Here is a 684-nt window from a genome sequence, read left to right as displayed (position 1 = left end):
TGGGCCCACTGGTTGGCCTGGCTGCCTTTACTGGCAAGGGGGAAGGTGCTGCCTCCCTAGCAGGCAGGCTGCCCGGGTCTCCAAGCCTGCGGAGTCACCTGGCCATGACTGTAAACGGAGCTGGGCATGTGAGGGTGTTAGATAAGCCCTTATTCTGGCAGTGAATGACAGTAGGACCTTCCTTTAGCTCTAAGACTTGGGGGGTGTGGGTAGGGAGGAAGAGGGTACAAAGGGTGGGAAGGGAGGAGCAGACATACTCATTTATTATTTGAAAGTTGGAGGTTTGTATCATCTCTAGGAGTACATGCACATTTAAAAGATATCAAATAGTAAAGGCAAACATGCAAAGCATTTTTAAAAAGGTTACTAACAAACCTACTGTTAACTGGCAGTTTATTGAGCTGTTTTGATTCTTAAACTTAGAAGTTAGTTCTTATATAACCAAAGAGTAGTACTCAGTAGGGTTTTAGTTTTTGAACTTTTATTTTCCTTTTGATGATAAAATCTTGATTTTAAAAATCTATTTACTTGAGCAAAATAAGTTTGATTTTGATTGCTTAGACTTTAGATCTCTTATTAAAATTCTTTATTATTTCTTTTTTTTTTCCCTAAACCCAACAGTTGTTGACTGCTGGGCAAATCATCTTTCATGACAGTTCTTTCTTGCAGTGTGAAGTTCAAGTG

Source organism: Tupaia chinensis, unplaced genomic scaffold (assembly GCF_000334495.1).
Source record: "Tupaia chinensis unplaced genomic scaffold, TupChi_1.0 Scaffold000041_1, whole genome shotgun sequence".
In the NCBI taxonomy this organism is placed as follows: domain Eukaryota; kingdom Metazoa; phylum Chordata; class Mammalia; order Scandentia; family Tupaiidae; genus Tupaia; species Tupaia belangeri.
Note: the sequence above shows the minus strand (reverse complement) of the source record.